Here is a 17,904-nt window from a genome sequence, read left to right on the forward strand (position 1 = left end):
CTTGATAAATTTATATCCCTTTTTGAATACTGTTGCCCCCAAAAAATTACTAAATGTAGCACCAAACAGTTTTCAAAGAAACCGTGGATTACTGCAGGTATTAAAGTGTCTTCAGAAAGAAAAAGAAAATTGTATGAGGTAGCAAGAATTAGTAAAGATCCAGAACTAATTTAACACTATAAAAGTTATTGTAACATACTGATAAAAGATGTCAGAAAATTAAAAAATCTGTATATTTGGGACGAAATTAACAACTTGTTTAATAAAATCAAATCAGTGTGGAGAGTCAGAAAAATTAACCACTGCGGTATGTAGTATTACTATTAAGGAGAATGAGACCATCTTAACCAACAATACACTAAAGTATTTAACAAGCATTTCTTAAGTGTAGGTGCAAAATTGGTGAGAATAGTTCAAAAGAAAAGGCCGAGTACTACATAGAGGAGTCAGTTTTGAGAAATCCTTGTCAGATTAATTTTCATATAAAGCTTGTGAAATAAGGAAAGTCATTTAATATTTGAAAAACAAATGTGTTGGAGTAGAAGACATCTCTAACAAGATATTAAAACAATGTGGAGCAGTTCCAGCTGATGTTCTGTGTCACATCTGTAATGCATCACTAACTCAAGGTATTTTCCCAGACAAGTGAAAATATGCAATTATCAAGCCTCTCTACAAAAAGGGGACACCACAGAAGTCAATAATTACTGGTCAGTATTCCCGCTCGCAGAATTTTCAAAAATTGTAGAGAAAGTAATGTACTCAAGAGTGGTTAGCCATCTCAGCAATAATGGGATACTTAGTAAATCACAGTTTGGATTTCAAAAATGCCATTCTACTGAGACAGCAATACACACCTTCCCTGCCCACATAATACAGTCTATAAATAGTAAAATGTCACCAACAGGAATTTTCTGTGACTTATCGAAAGCGTTTGATTGTGTGAACCATGACATTATGTTACAGAAATTATGATTCTGTGGTATAAATGGAGCACCATATGAGTGGTTACGTCATACATACAGAACAGGAAGCTAAAAGTTTCTTTGTATGGTTTAGTTGATTTAAGGAAGTTCCCCACTTCATCTAACAGGGGTGAAATTACATTAGGTGTTCCATTGAGTTCGATCATGGGCCCCCTTCTGTTCTTGATATATGTGAATGATCTCCCTTCTTATCTGAAACAAGAAAGTAAACTGACACTGTTTGCAGTGATACAAGCATCATTATTGGTCCAGCAAAACAAACTGCAACAGAAAATGATACAAATAATGTCTTTGGAAAAGTTATTGATTGGTTTTCTGTGAATGGGCTTGCTCTGAACCTTGAAAAAACACAGTACATACAATGTTCTATGGCAAGGAGTACCATTCCTTCAATAAATATAACACATCAACAGAAGTCAGTAGCCAGGGTAGAGCAAACTAAGTTTTTGGGTGTACATATAGATGAGAATCTTAATCGGAGAATTCATATTTTGGATCGTCTAAAGTGACTAGATTCAGCAACTTTTGCAATCACAATAATTGTTAATTTTGAGGATATAGAAATTAGGAGGCTAATATACTTTGCATACCTTCACTCTTTGACGTTATATTGAATAATATTTTGGGGTAACTCAACATTTTGGCAACAAGTATTAACCACTCAAAAGAAAGTGGTTAGAATAATGTGTGGGGCTCATAGTCGCACATCTTGTAGGCATCTGTGTAAAAGGCTATGAATTCTTGTACATTTACTCAGTAATGACATGTTGTTCTCAATGACATGTACCAGTTTAAAACCAACAGTGACATTCATGATTATAATACCAGAAGAAAAAAAACTTACACTATCCTCTACTTAACCTGTCTCTGACACAGAAAACAGTAAAATATGCTGCTGTAAAACTTTTTGATGAATTATCAGACAAAATAAAATGTCCAACAGACAGCAATAATAGTTTTATAAATACTGAAATCATATTTCCTTGACGATTCCTCCTATACCATAGATTAATTCTTGAACAGAAATAAATAAATCTGTAGGTATAATATGTGCATTTTGTGCCATTTAAGGGAATGGGCTACGTAATAAAAATTTTAAGCTTTTTTTTTTTGGGTGTACATATAGATGAGAATCTTAATCGGAGAATTCATATTTTGGATCGTCTAAAGTGACTAGATTCAGCAACAAGAAAAAAAGAAAAAGAAAAACCTGATCCATATGTGCATTTCTTATACCTTTGACACATTCCACATCATAATGGTTAGCGTGCGATTGGTCAATGGAACACGTAACTAATTAACTAACTAACTCCCTGTTATAAAATAATTCCTCTCTGCTGCATTCAACTGTCTTGATGCAAAGGCAGTAGGGCGTTCTCGACCACCAACTTTTTGGCTCAAAACACCATGAGCATGGTTCGTTCGATGCATCACATGACAATATCAACTCCTCCTGATAGACTGGAAATATCAGCACTGGATTCAATGTTAATACCTTTCTTAATTCAACAAATGGTCCCTGACATTCCTCCAATCACACAAACTTAACACCTTTCTTCAACAATTGGGTAAGCTGCCTTGCAATATCAGCAAACCCCTTCACAAATTTCCTATTATAGTTGCAAGACCACGAAATGATTTTACCTCCACGGTTTTTCCTGGTACCAGAAAATCTTACACTGCTCGCACTAATACCGGATCAGTCCATACACCAGCATCTCTGGTGCTGAACTGCTCAGAAAAGCATCCCACACTGTTCGGCTACCTGAAACAATACTTTGTTCATCTCCTCCACTCTACATTAACTCACAAGTTTGTACATTCAGTTTGCTAATCCTATTAGCAAAATCCTCAAGTGTTTTCATTATTCCTTTTGGAAATTGCACTCAACTGCTCACCAAAAAACTATGCACTGTTCTGTTTCCTACACCTCTGTTATAATCCCTCTAATCATTAATCAAGTTGGTCAAAAGTCTCTGAATTGATTCCCTTGTTAAGCATAACATTACTATCTGTAATGATTGTATATCAGACCAATCCAATATGTTAGCTGATGACTTGAGAGCATCCACAAATGCTAACACATCCTCAGACAATCCACCAGGAAAAGGAGAAACAAGAGTAGCAACCACTGCATCCACTCCTAGAGTCTATGGCCTTAACACCTCTGTTTCCTCATTTTTCTCTGGTAGTTTACTATCTGAAATCACTTTATCCACCCTTAAATCAGCTACCTGATTCACTAACGACTGTAATGGCTCCCACATTGGGAGCCAATAATTAAGTTACAACTTTGTTACCTCCCCATCACTCATCTTCACGACTCAGAATTTATACCTAAAAACAACACAAAAATAATAATCTACCAATAACCCAGACAGAACACTACGTGACTACCTATACTACCAACCTCCTACTTCTGTCTAATCATGAGCAACAAGAAATGTAGTGAACTGATAATCCTTTCATTTCTTGCATGGAATAACATGCAGATTACTAATTACATTGCCCCACGTTGGATGCCAAAAATGTAGTGAATCTTTCAAAGCACTGTGATACGATACAGAATGCAAATTAATAATGAGAATGCCCTATGTCGAGAGTCGATAATTAAGTGATTCTTTACAATGTCTGGCCATGTGGCCAAAATGATTACATGTATAGCAAACTAGGAACTGTGTGTCAGCTGCACCTGGTGCAGACAGCAGGTTGGCAGGTCTGTGGCACCACGCCCATGAAAGACTTAGTGCTGGCAGCACATACAGATCTGTCTCGAACCTATAGCTGCTGCTGCCAATTCCCAATTATCTCGCTGGCCAGAGTAGCTCTCACATCGTAGTGGTACTGCTGGTCTCCGGTGACGAAAAGTTATCCTGTCTCAAATTTCAGTCTTATTTATAAGGCTCTGATGCGCATATGTTTCTATAAAACCTAGTCACATCTCCCATAAAGAGAGACTTGCCCTGGTGTGGTGACACTGACCCACTTGCTACACTGTTACTTCAGTGTGGTGCAGTTTACTGTTGTGCTTGGTTATCTTTATCTCGCAATCCCCATGGATGCCTGTTATTGTGACCCACATGTCACCACACCATCACCTAAGGCCCCCCACTGCTAATTTAATGCTCTATGACAGCTTCCTCAGTACTTCTTATAACTTTTGCTAAAGACTTATTACTTTTGCTCAGAAACTGGGTAGTGACACTATACTATGATTAAAGGTAAAATGTACTGCTGAAGTAATGAAGGTCAGTCATCAGTCACGCCATTTGCAATTTTTTCACCATTCAGAGGTTGAGAATTCAACAAAACTAGAAATTCTGATACACATTCCTCCCTGAAAGTGATTTATCATGCCTATTGTCCTTTAGTCTTTTAATACTTACTGTAACATAATATGCCCTTGGTATACATAAGTAAAATATACCAATTTTTATCATACATTAGAAGTCTTACTCTATACAGTGTCTCAATTTGTTAGTGTAGCAACACGGACTGTGTAATGTCAACACGGGTTGCGCAATGTTTTATGCAATGAGTGGTGTAGTGGTGTACCACTAACAACCATGTAACATGACATAAGAACAATCTTCATAAAAAGATCCTCGCCACCAGGGGCCGAAAGGACTGTCATGTCTTTTCAGTGACAATTAATTTCAAATTCAACAGGAATTGCTGTTATCAGTGAATGTAGCTCCATTGCAACCAGTTTACAAGCGAACATCGCTGAGGGAACTGCATGCAACTCACATCTGGAGCTTGGCATCCATCAAAAATCCTCTTTGCTTTCAGTGGCACATAAAGCTCCACGTCTTCAATGAGCTAAATGACACAATATTTGAATAACAGCTATTTGGAGACAAATCACAATTTTGCCTCTTGAAATGATGCAAGGCACTGTAACAGAGTAGGCCTAGCACAAAAGGGTTTGTTGCCACAGGCAACCACTTTCTGTAATATGTTGGCATGACATGGACGTAGCACGCCTGTCAGTTGGTGACGAGATGTTTACTGAAGCCAGAGACATGTCGTCTGCATCAGCCACACCACAAAACACTCACTCTCATGCATGTAAATACTGGCCATCAGAGTAGGCTGGACACCGGATTGAATTTGTGAGTCATTGAATCAGTGTCCGCTGTAGTGTTGGCTTCCAATGTGACGTCACTAACACTCCATAACCATCCTGATAGGAACAACTGCCAGCAGTCCAGCCACAGCATTGATGGGTTGAGGGTGGAACTGAGGCCACCCCAGCTGCTGAGCCAATAGGCACCTGCCAGTGTCAGACACTACCAGACAACTTCACCTATGGCAAAGCTTAGCTTTGTCACCTTGCACCATAGCTGAGCCAATACCACTGGCAGCCACAATGTATCATTGTGCTTCGAGCACTGACAACCGAGAGCACAATGTCTGTTGTCTCAGTGCCCACCTGAGATGGGCACAAGCCTTCTGTGAACCCTTTTTGGACATAACTATTTGCTGCTAAGGACAAAGAGCTGCTTGTGACTCTTCCTGCCAACCTCCACAGAGAATAGCTACTACACTCTCTGCAGCATCAAGTGCACCACATCACGATGAAGCATGTAACCTGCACTGTGTGGAGGGTGCTGTTCATGCCAGAGGTGGTTCTGTGATGTTTTAGGAGTGTTTTACATACCACAACTTGGGCACACACTTTCAGATTACAATGAACAAGTATGTTTATTTCAACATTCTCCTTTGACTTAAAGAAGAGTACACCGTAAATACTCACATCTTTAGAAATGACAGCAGCTTTGTTCATAGGACAGCCTGCATTTGTTCTTAGTTTGATGAGAACTCGACACCTATCAGACCTCGACTGGCCCGTTAAATTGCAAAATATTACTCCCACAGAAGAAGTCTGAGACTATTTAGAACAGCACGTGAAACGTTAAAATATCCTCCCAGTTTGGTACGTTTGTGGCGAGATGTTCCAGCTCTGCCCCATGGAGCATGGGCACCCACGAATGTTTGTCAGCTTGCCTGTGGGCATACCTCATTTTGTCACATGTGTGAGCGATTCACCGAAACCTGTATATGGGCATTCAGTATGGATGTGTAGGCTATGGACCAGATGCACAACTGCCTGAGCATGAGCTGTCTGCCTAACCCTGTTCACCTCTACCCACAGAAACCTCCTATGCGCAGGCGCTTGAGTTTGAGAAGCTTAGGCTACAGGATCTAGACATCAACGAGTTGCTTCAGCTGGGTATGGCATACCTGTAGAATCTTTAGAATCTTGTGGAACCGAGCAAAGAGCGGGGCTGAATAATCCTGTGGAGTGCCGGGGTGCTAATGAAATATCTTTCAATTGACAATCAACAATCATTTAATGGCGAGAGTTTCACAGTCACTCCTTCTTCCCAGCACTGTTTAGCAGTGATTGTGCTGAGTCAGCACTGCTTGAAACTGCTAGGTGGCACATCAGTGTCCAGTGAAGAACTTGTGGAGTACAGGTCCTTGCACTGTCTGTTGTCATGTGCCACAGCCCATAGGAGGTGCAGCAGCTGTGAATGTCTGTCAGAGCCTCAGCATTCTCAATGAGTGAAGGTGCACTTAGGCCCAATCCCAGAATACTGCACATCTCTGTCATCAGTTGTCAAAATGACGTGAAGGCAGAAGACTTAACTGGAACACGAAGGTCAGCCAGAGTGGCAGTCTGAGTGTACAGTTAGTAAGGAGGTATTTGTACCACCCCAGTAGTGGCAACAAAAGTTCTCAGTGCCCAAGTCGAACAGCTTGCAGGTTGCCACATAGGTTCTTCATTCATAGTAGATCAGCCCGCCCCCCCATCCTCTATCAGTCACCATTGTGACTAGGAAATTTTCTTGAGACTGATTTTATAAAGTGTCACTCATGCAAAACTCAGCTTGTCCTTTTCTCACATGATATACTGCGAACTATGGTTAAAGGGCAATAGTCAGATTCCACGTTTCTACATTTCTGGGAAGCGTTTAACACGGCGACACATTGAAGGCTGTTAAAGAAGGTATGAGCATATGGAACAGGTTCACTGATACGTGAGTGGCTCAACGACTTCTTAAGTTGTAGAACTCAGCACGTTGTCCTCGACAGCAAGTATTCATCAGAGACAAGGGTATCATTAGGAGTGCCACAGGGAAGTGCGAAAGGACTACTATTATTCTCCATACACATAAATGATTTCGCAGATAAGGTGGGCAGCAGTCTGTGGGGGGTTGCTGATGATGCTGTGGTGTATGGTAAGATATCAAAGTTGAGTGACTGTAGGAGGATACAACATGACTTGGACAAAATTTCTAGCTGGCATGATGAATGACAGCTAGCTTTAAATGTATAAAAATGTAAGTTAATGCAGATGAGTAGGAGAAACAAACCGATGCAGTGTTAATAGTGTCCTGCTTGGCACAGTTATATCATTTAAATATCTGGGCATAATGTTGCAAAGCAAAACAAAATAGAATGAACATGTGAGGATTGTGCTAGGAAAGGCTAGTGGTCGACATCAGTTTACTGGGAGAATTTTAGGAAAGTGTTGTTCATCTGTAAATGAGACAGCATAGAGGATGCGAGTGTGACCCATTCTTGAGTACTGATCGAGTGTTTGGGATCCGTACCAGCTTGGATTAAAGGAAGATATTGAAGCAGTTCAAAGGCAGGCTGTGAGGTTTGTTACTGATGGGTTCAAACAACATGCAAGTGTTACAGAGATTCTTCGTGAACTCAAATGGGAATCCCTGGAGGGAAGGTGACATTCTTTTCAAGGAACACTATTGAGAAAAATTTAGAGAACAGGCATTTAAAGCAACAGTGTCTGACTGCAGAACGATTCTGTTGCCTCTAAAATACATTGTGCATAATGATCATGAGGATAAGGTACGAGAAATTAGGGCTCATATGAAGGTATACAAACACACTTTTTTATTTGTTCTATTTGTGAGCGGAACAGGAAAGGAAATTACTAGTAGTGGTACATGGTACCCTCCATCATGCACCAGACAGTGGACTGCAGAGTATCGATATAGATGTAGATGACTGGCTTGCAGCTCAACTGTCTCCTCAATGGCCGGATGGCTGTGGACTTGCAGCACTGGATACCAAGTTGGCAGCAAGTTTCATCAAAGCATCTTGCAACTTAATAGGTTTCATCTCCCATCGGCATCCATGGTATGGCCTCCCACTGAGAACGAGCTCCACGAGGGAGCAGATTTCACAGCAAGCTATGATGTAATCCTCCCCACACTTGTGGTCAAATGTGCTCTAGTTTTCTGAGCCCGTCAGCACTCAACTGCTCTAGTGCCTAGCCTCAGTGTTTCAGAATGTTTCTTTATGTGAAGTTTGCATACTGAAAGGTGTTCTTATGACATTTAGCCTCATTACAACAGAGCATTCTGTCTGCCCTGCACTGTTGTCGAAGTGCTGAATCATCTGTTCTTGGCTTTCCTCTTGCATACTCTGATGAAACGAACTCCCAGCTGATTTTTACTTTGGGCCTCCTGTGTTGACATTTGGTTGAGACATTGTTGTGTAGTTGGCAGACACGCCCCACTTAGCTACGTGTCAGTCTGTTTCTAACAAAATTTTATTCCTCCACTAACTTACTATTTTACTGTGCAACAATACTGCACAGCTGGGCATGTGACTCCTTCCTTTATGTGAATGAACACAAATTTTTTACCATTTGATGTGCAATGGAAGAAAGGTTAAAGTTCGACAAGCTCATTTTGAGAAATTGGAGAATAGCTAAAATAGTAAGATATGGAGGACGTTCAAATTCCATTCATTCCAAATAAGAGCTTAGTGTCTTAACTATTTCGCTGGTTGGTTACATGGAAGATGACATATCAAACTACAAAATCATGATGAACTCATTCACAAAGCAAGCCGTGAAAGTGTAGTGTTGCCTGCTAGTGGTATTGCCACGGCATACAGTAATAAGAGTCTCAATGTATTTGGCTTAATAATGAGGCTTGGGGACAGTAGTTGCTCAGGATGCCACCTCATTCCTGGCAATCCCCATATGATTTGGGGTCCAGAAGAAGACTGACAAGTGGTTAGTATGGCCGAGATGCATAAAAGATCATGCATGGTGGACACTGTTGGGTGTCTACTGATATCTCACAGTCTGCTCATTGAGTCACTGCATATCAGAAATTGATCATGGTATTTCTTTCTAAATAAAACACGCGGTTCTTGCAACAGTAAAATAGCATGCGCTTGTAAGTCCTACTGCAGGGTTGGACAACTGTTGCCCCCATAAAAAACTCTCCTCCTCTGTTATCAGGCTGGGCTGTTACCATCCTTACTTTCACTTTCTACTGAACCCATCCAGTCCCCATGTTTAGCTGTGGCATATGTCTTGATCTGTCACAAAATCAAACCCATTATAGTCATACCACTACTCAAGTTTATCATCAGCACTGAGTGTGACACTGTCATCAACAAAGCAAGGTGATTCTAAACTTTTTCCATAAAGTTGAGCCCAGTTAACATCAGTGCAAAATATAGTAAATATATTCCACTGACCTTCTCATGGGTGCTTCTAATTTTGTCTGGGAGCTTGATCCCATGCAAACATACAATAACAAAAAGAAGTCCAAACACCAAGAAATAATTAATGTAGAGTAATGAAATTTTGGGAATACATTTGTCTAGGTAAAATATATAAGTCATTAACATTGCAGGATATCAGGTTCATGTGAGTGCAAGAAAAGCATATGTATATCATGGTACATTAATATCTGGTGACACCAAAGGAAGAAAATATGCCTGCATTGTGTCATTCAGGTACCGGATGTCAGTTTGTGGGATGGAGTTCCATGCCTGTTGCACTTGCTCTGACAATAAAGGATGACGCTGGAGTCTCCGTCCAACGATGTTCCCTATGTGCTCGACTGTAAATAAATCTGGTCATATTAACAGAATCTTCCAATGGTTCTTGGTAGAACAACATTATAATAAATGAAAAGCACCAGTTTGCTTTTGTTCTACAATATTACTTGCATTGTAAACCAGTTTTCGGCTTACAATAAAAGTAATATTGTAGAACAAAAGCAAACTGGTGATTTTCATTTATTAATAAATCTGGTTATCAAGCAAGCCAAAACAACACACTGACACACTGCAGCGCATGTTGGGTTACAACAGCAGTATGTGGGAGAGCATTTTCTTTTTGGGAAACACACCCTGGAATGCTGTTCAGGAGTGGCAGCACACATGGTTGAATCACCAGACTGACATAAAAATTTACATTTAGGGTGCATGGGATAACCATGAGAGTGCTCCTGCTGTCATACTACGTCTAACAGATATATAGCCATCACTGGCACAGAGGCAGAACCAGCTTTCATCAGGAAAAAAAAAAAAAAAAAAAGCAGACCACTCCGCCCTTCAATGAGCTCTCATTTGACACAACTGAAGTTGCAAATGGCAGAGGTTTGAGGTCACTGCAATGCACACCGCAGGGCATCTGGCTCGGAGCTGTATTTGAAGTAACAGATTTGCAGCAGTTCGTTGTGTCACTATGGTCCCAACTACTGTTCCAATTTCTGCTGTACATGTAGTATGATGCACCACATCAAGACACCAAACATGACAGTCTTCCTTCTCTGTAGCACCACATGGCCATCCAGAGCACTGTCCTCCTGTGACTGTACCTTCCCATGACTACCATTGCCAGCAATCATGTATGGTGGCTATGTTGCTACCAAGTCTTTCTGCAGTATTGTGGAAGGAACATTCAGCTTCTCACAGCCCTATTACATGACCTCGTTGCTGTTGATAACCTTGCAACACAAAGCGCTAGTCCAGATTGCTGTCTTCGAAAAAGAGAGAGAGAGAGAGAGAGAGAGAGAGAGAGAGAGAGAGAGAGAGAGAAGGGCATCAAGAAAAGGACCCAAGTTCAGTAAGGTCTGTCTGGATAAGGGTGTTCTGATCTATGTGAGAGAATGGGGTCAGTGGACTGGATGAAGGAGACAGTTCCAAAGATATCTCTGTGGGATGAGGTGAATCTGCTGGCCAAGACAGCAGTGGAACTTTTCAAGACCATTAAAAAATCTTGGTTCCAAAACTACTCAGGGGTGTTCCCCCAGAGACTCTTTTAGAGAAAGTATCGGCTCACAATCGGGAAGTCTCAACAAAGGGCTGGAGGACAATTAATCGCAAAGTTGGAACTGATGGCCAAACCCTTGTGGTGGACATAGAAGAAAAATCCTTGACTGCAATGTGAGAGCAAGACCTAAAGCTCTATTTAGGGTTCTCACAGGTTACTGTTGGGATGACCAAAGACATCAAAGGAGGTTATTGCAGGCTACTGTCATGGTGATCAAAAACATCAATGGCAACAAAGGTGGCAAATTGTCAGCTGCAAGTGTTGCAATACTGTAAGGGGCCAGCTATCCTTTTGAACTGCCTTCGTGAAGATTGGAGGTGGTTGTGGCCCTGATCCAAGAACCCTATTTGTAATATAAAGGGACGGTGTCAGGCTTTGGAGGAACTGGAGGCAAGCTGATTTACTGTAGGAATATACACTCCTGGAAATTGAAATAAGAACACCGTGAATTCACTGTCCCAGGAAGGGGAAACTTTATTGACACATTCCTGGGGTCAGATACATCACATGATCACACTGACAGAACCACAGGCACATAGACACAGGCAACAGAGCATGCACAATGTCGGCACTAGTACAGTGTATATCCACCTTTCGCAGCAATGCAGGCTGCTATTCTCCCATGGAGACGATCGTAGAGATGCTGGATGTAGTCCTGTGGAACGGCTTGCTATGCCATTTCCACCTGGCGCCTCAGTTGGACCAGCGTTCGTGCTGGACGTGCAGACCGCGTGAGACGACGCTTCATCCAGTCCCAAACATGCTCAATGGGGGACAGATCCGGAGATCTTGCTGGCCAGGGTAGTTGACTTACACCTTCTAGAGCACGTTGGGTGGCACGGGATACATGCGGACGTGCATTGTCCTGTTGGAACAGCAAGTTCCCTTGCCGGTATAGGAATGGTAGAACGATGGGTTCGATGACGGTTTGGATGTACCGTGCACTATTCAGTGTCCCCTCGACGATCACCAGTGGTGTACGGCCAGTGTAGGAGATCGCTCCCCACACCATGATGCCGGGTGTTGGCCCTGTGTGCCTCGGTCGTATGCAGTCCTGATTGTGGCGCTCACCTGCACGGCGCCAAACACGCATACGACCATCATTGGCACCAAGGCAGAAGCGACTCTCATCGCTGAAGACGACACGTCTCCATTCGTCCCTCCATTCACGCCTGTCGCGACACCATTGGAGGCGGGCTGCACGATGTTGGGGCGTGAGCGGAAGACGGCCTAACGGTGTGCGGGACCGTAGCCCAGCTTCATGGAGACGGTTGTGAATGGTCCTCGCCGATACCCCAGGAGCAACAGTGTCCCTAATTTGCTGGGAAGTGGCGGTGCGGTCCCCTACGGCACTGCGTAGGATCCTACGGTCTTGGCGTGCATCCGTGCGTCGCTGCGGTCCGGTCCCAGGTCGACGGGCACGTGCACCTTCCGCCGACCACTGGCGACAACATCGATGTACTGTGGAGACCTCACGCCCCACGTGTTGAGCAATTCGGCGGTACGTCCACCCGGCCTCCCGCATGCCCACTATACGCCCTCGCTCAAAGTCCGTCAACTGCACATACGGTTCACGTCCACGCTGTCGCGGCATGCTACCAGTGTTAAAGACTGCGATGGAGCTCCGTATGCCACGGCAAACTGGCTGACACTGACGGCGGCGGTGCACAAATGCTGCGCAGCTAGCGCCATTCGACGGCCAACACTGCGGTTCCTGGTGTGTCCGCTGTGACGTGCGTGTGATCATTGCTTGTACAGCCCTCTCGCAGTGTCCGGAGCAAGTATGGTGGGTCTGACACACCGGTGTCAATGTGTTCTTTTTTCCATTTCCAGGAGTGTATATAAATCATTTACATTAGAAATGAAATTTCTCTGATTTCAGTGGCAAACTTCTGTTCTAGGCACTTAGAAATCATCAGAATGCAGCAACTTGAGGAAGAGAACATGAAGGAACTCACACTTTCCTATAAGGACAGTGTCCCCCATCCCAGGAATCGAGGAGACTGACAGACAGCTGCTTACAGCGTAACGAACAACTGCTGGTTAGTTGTAATTTCAGTGCCCAGAAGCTGATGTGAGGAAGTACTCATAATGATGCCAAAAGCATAGGTTTTCACTTTAATACCTATAGGAGATAATTTAGAGATCTTTAATTCGGGTAAGGAACCTACCTTCAGGGATAGAAGAAGGAAAGAAGTAATTGACGTAACTTTTGGTATAATCTTAATGGGTAGTTACATCAAACAATGGCATATGTCAATGGAACAATCCTTATATGACCACATGTATATTAAGTTTAAGGTGGAAATGAGTTTTAAACAGACTACTGTCTATAGGAATCTTAGGAAAACTGATTGGGACTCATTAGTGGTGTACTGCTCGACAGTAACATTGATTAAATATCTACATACAACATTGCAAGTAACACTGCCAACCAATACGAAATAGAATGAGCATGGAGGAACAATAGTATGAAAAGTAAATGGTCGACTTCAATTTATTGTTGGGAGAATTTTAGGAAACTGTAGCTCATCTATGTATAAAGGAGCCTGCATATAGAACACTAGTGTGACCCATTTTTGAGTACTGCTCATGTGTTTATGATACCTATCAGATTCCATAAAAGGAAGACATCAAAAAGTGTGCTGCTAGATTTGCTATCAGTAAGTACAATCAACACATGAGTTGATCTGACAGAGATGCTTCGTAAACTCAAATGGTAGTCCCTGAAGGGAAAATGACATTCTTTTAGTGAAATACTCCTGAGAAAATTTAGAGAACCAACATTGGCATCTGAGTGCAAAATGATTCTCCCACTGCCAATGTACATTTTTTGTAAGGACTATGAAGACAAGATAAGAGAAACTAAGGCTTGTATGGAGGCATATAGACAATGGTTTTTCCCTCACTCCATTTGCAAGTGGAACAGGAAAGGAAATGATTAGCAGTGGTAAAAGATACCTTCTACCATGCACCATATGGAGGCTTGTGGAGTACCTGAGTAGCCGTAGGTACGAGAAAGCCCTACACTCACTCTTATCTGAAGTTAAAATCCAGTAGATTTGGACGAAATGGCAAATCGAGTAACAGTTGCAATCATAACCTCATATTTACAAATCTGTCCAATCACCAAGAGGTGCACATATAGGAATGTAACTTGGTGGAATAACTATCTGTAACTGGAAAGAAAGCAGGTAAGAATGTTTAATACATTTCAGTCAGGCCACAATAACTGCTGCCGTTTCCCCAGATGTATTAAAATTTTTCAACTTCTTCCTTGTGGCACCTGCTTAGGAGGAGGAGGATCCAAGCAGATTAGCATGCATTTCAAAAATACTGTCATCAATTCCAAACCTCAATTCTTCAAGCAGCCTCAGCATTTCTTCATCAATCAAACTGTTTCCCAAATTACAACGAACTTTTGCGATCATGACAAGCATGGAAACACACTGCAACATCGGATGTGCAGCAACTACGAGCAGCAACTCGAATGTGTTAACTTTGTTGAAGGAAAGAACAATGGGCAAAATATCGTGAGGCAGTCTTGCTGTTAAGCAAGTGAAACAGTCATCCTGTGTAGTATTCTGTGAGGAGGTGGAAGGCAAGGCTGCCAGAGACAGATCGTAAGTAAACTAGGTCAGTGTGTAAGACACTGGAAGTGGTCCTCAAGATTCCAAAGCTAGGGAGAATTCATCACACCAAGGCTAATGACATGAGACCAATCAGTCTGTCCTCCCTTCTTCTAAACACATTAGAGAAACTGGTTAACATGCATGTTAGGGAAGAAGGAGGGGTAGAGATTAGGGTTTAATGTTCTGTCAACAACTAGGTCATTGGGGACAGAGTACAAGGGCAGACTGTTTTTTGTAAAGTATGGTGCAGGAAATATGCTGTGCCCTTTCAAAGGAACTATCTGAGATCTGACTGGAGCAATTTAGAGAAATCATGAAAAACCTAAATCTGGATGGCCAGAGGTAGATTTGAACTGCCATCCTCCCAGTTGTGAGTCCAGTGAGCTAACCACTGTGCCACCTCGGTCTAAGAAGTGCAAGTTAGGGAAATGAGATTAACTGTGGTTTCTAAACATGAAAACCAACAGACATCAACCAGACAAATAATGCAGAACAGCACAAACATTTTGGGAAGGTACAAAAAGCTCTACAATTTCATAAAATGGAACTCTGCATCTTCATGGATATTAAGGGTGGTTTCAGGAATGTGACTGCGCCCATTGCTGTTCCAGGCCATGGCATAGTTCTTCATCCAGCCATAATATCAAGCCTGGATGAAAGATAATGTCCTGTTGATATGCATTTTGTTTGAACTTCAAGAGGGAGTAAAAATGACTGGAATATTGCCCAAAGAAGTGTGCTAAAGTAAGGCTGAAGACCAACCAGAGTCTGTTGTCTTGATCAACAGGAAGCCACTTTACAGCTTTTGCAACACTACTCTCTCTCTCTCTCTCTCTCTCTCTCTCTCTCCATACTTGCCCCCAATGTGTTCCATGAAGAAGCAAGGTTTGGTCATTAGGTATATCTCACCATCCATTCTAGTACAGTCTAGATACAGTAGTGAGTAAAGTTCTCTGTGTCAATGCCATTGTACCTCTTTCCATGGCAGAGCCAAGTGTGGGATCACTCTAGAATTCCCTTATGAAGAGATTGCTGGGGTTTTGCAACTGCCAGCTTCAGTAACTTTCAATGGCTTCATGGCAGATTATTGGCCCTTGTGTCATCCTGAGGGCTCTCTCCATGGGTGCCAACCAGCCAGAGAAACAGCCACTTAGCATGGCGAGTTTTGCCCAGTCTCGATGGCCCAATAGGGTGGACACCTACTCCCTGGAATGCATAGAGTGTTTATAGCACAGACACCAGTGACAACAACTGTGTTGTCAGGGGGCTACAACTGTCCAGGTGCATTGTAACCACTCTACAATAGACTGACTATTGTGCTAAGTTTTGGGTGACTGCTTAGAAATGGGTGTCAGGGTGGTTGCATCTACATGCTCGCATTGGATGCCCTTCCCTGCACAATTCACACTTTGAAGAAATTTGGAAAAGAATGACAGTCAAATCTGCTTAGGGACCAAAAGAAGTTAAGGAAGGTACAAAGTAATTTATGGGGTTAAGAGAACAAAGTCACAAGAAAGCCTAGGTAAAAGCCAGGTTCTCATTAGGAGAGCAGGCAAAGATAAGAGTGAGTGGGAGAGTAGAATAGAAAAAAACAAACTTGAAAGATACAATACTATGAGGTAGAAACAGTGTAGGTAAAAGTAGGAGCATGTAATGGCTAATAGCCTCATGCTCAGCAAGCATATACTAAAAAAAGTTGTGGGCCTCCTTAGGAGAACCACTATATTACTCCCCTTGTTAGATATGTGGGAAGGTTTACATTAATATAGTTTGCAAGGATTGTAACTTTAAAAAATTATTTGTAATGTCTGTGCAACTGCATCAATAGCAATTGATTGTAAAGAACAATCTTAATTGGTTTTATGTATTGTTGTGAGCGCTTTTTGTCAGCAGAACATCAGCAGACAACTGTGAAACATAAAGATGGGTCATACAACATAAGCGGCAGCATAATAATGGCACAATACAATAAAAAGTAAGAAAACAACTTTAATGTCTTACATTTGAGGCAACAGCTACGTGGTCATCGATGTAATATTTAAGTGCTGAGCTGAACAGACCCTCATAATATGACATGAAAATTGATATTATTACTCAGTTGTAAATAAACAATGTACCACAGATAAAAAATGAAGTTCATACTGTTTGAAGCAATTTCAGTGTTAAAGATTCCTACAATGAGGTGCTGCTTTGACAAAATGATGAAGGGCCATTTGCACACAGTTCTCCAGTTACCTATATAAATGTGTGAATTCAATGGCATAGAAACTGCATGGACAACAATTAAAAGAAATGTATGGGGAATACACCATAACAGGGTCATTTCACAGGACAATCTGCTAGAAGTGAAAAAGGACAAAACTTTTTATGTGGCTGCAACAAAGTAGGAGTAGAAAAGTGAACTTGTCATGAAAACAGAGAATATGTTTTGGGGAAAATGATGGACTAATAGGTGCAAAATAGACTAAATTGTATAAATGTTGGTGGTATGGATTCTGATGACAATGATAAAGATGATGACAACAGTGACATTTCCGATTTTTGTGAGGCTCAATCTAGATTTTCAATGATAGCAATAGAAAAAACTCAACTGCTTCTATAAGAACCAGCAAGCAAAGCTCTAACAAATTACAAAATGAAATTCTAATAAGTAACTGCGTCGGGCATGGTACATTTGAGAATATTTTGGACATTCAACTAACATACATATAATAGTGGGCAACTGTGTTTGGAGGGCACCAATCACTGTAGACATTTTGTGAACAAACTTGCAGACCCCTCCAGACATCTTCTCAGGCTTAGGGCAGTTCCTACAGTAAGCATACTGATAAATATGAATACTTTATGTTAATAATAATACTGTGTATGTAAGTACTGAAATAGGTTTCTTCCGTCGTCATACACATTGCACTTGATTCATTTCAGGCAATATCAGTGGTGATGTTCTATCTTGTTTCTTCCTTCTGAGGGATTGTGTTAAGTGTCTGCAAATGTCACATCAATTTTTTCCTATAACACTGGTTTCCTTCACCAAAAGTGAAGCTCCTAATGAGGATGCAGACATGACATTACATCATGTCATCACCATATGCCAGGAACAGATAAGTAAGCTCCACTAGTGGTGATATTTTAATTGAATAAAATAAAATGTGTATCATGACTAGCACAT

The 17,904-nt window shown here is 41.7% G+C and overlaps 1 protein-coding gene across 3 annotated transcripts in view; it reads right to left on the minus strand.

The window, feature by feature from the left end:
* The window catches only part of LOC126471610 (spindle assembly abnormal protein 6 homolog), a 269,622-nt gene that overhangs the window by 83,189 nt on the left and 168,529 nt on the right, over window positions 1-17,904 (minus strand). The window lies entirely within an intron of this gene.

This window comes from Schistocerca serialis, chromosome 3 (genome assembly GCF_023864345.2).
Source record: "Schistocerca serialis cubense isolate TAMUIC-IGC-003099 chromosome 3, iqSchSeri2.2, whole genome shotgun sequence".
NCBI classification, from domain to species: domain Eukaryota; kingdom Metazoa; phylum Arthropoda; class Insecta; order Orthoptera; family Acrididae; genus Schistocerca; species Schistocerca serialis.